A 749-nucleotide genomic window follows, 5' to 3' on the forward strand; every position below is an offset into this window, starting at 1 on the left:
ACAAACATGAGTTTAATTATGTTCTCCGCGAGCGGGTCCTCAACATCAAACTCCCATTTTGGAAACATTTCACCAATGTCCTTCTGAACAAAATTGATCACCCTAGTCTGCAGTAAATAGACGATATGAAGTTAGATATTTGACGGATTAAGAAAAATGGAAAGAAAAGACTTCGCAGACGACTTATAATTAAGTCGTCTGCAAAGACTTCCAGCTGGATGACTTAGTAGAAGACTTATAATTAAGTCGTCTGCAAAGACTTCCAGCTGGATGACTTAGTAGAAGACTTATAATTAAGTAGTCTGGATAGTCTTCCCAGACGACTTAATTATAAGTCTTCTACTAAGTCATCCAGCTGGAAGTCTTTCCAGACGACTTAATTATAAGTCTTCTACTAAGTCGTCCAGTTGGAAGACTTATCAGACGACTTAATTATAAGTTTTCTGCGAAGTCATCCAGATTGAAGTAAATACCTGATTGAGGATAACCTCTTTAAACTTTCTGCGTCCTTTGCGACCCTTGTAAGCCAGTATCGGTGGAGACGGATTGTTTGGGAGAGGATTACCATAATTAGCACCCAATTCCGGTAGAGCTGTGTACACCCAGACCTAGAGAGCTTGCACAAACCTATTAATAGTGTAACAACCCGAAATATCTTTGCCCTTCACAGAGTCCATCAGCACCTTAAACGCAACTCTCCCCCATGGATAATTCTCAAACCGTTCTAGCTCCATCACTAGCCTTGCCAG

The sequence above is a fragment of the Brassica oleracea genome, unplaced genomic scaffold (assembly GCF_000695525.1).
Source record: "Brassica oleracea var. oleracea cultivar TO1000 unplaced genomic scaffold, BOL UnpScaffold01358, whole genome shotgun sequence".
Taxonomy (NCBI): Eukaryota; Viridiplantae; Streptophyta; class Magnoliopsida; order Brassicales; family Brassicaceae; genus Brassica; species Brassica oleracea.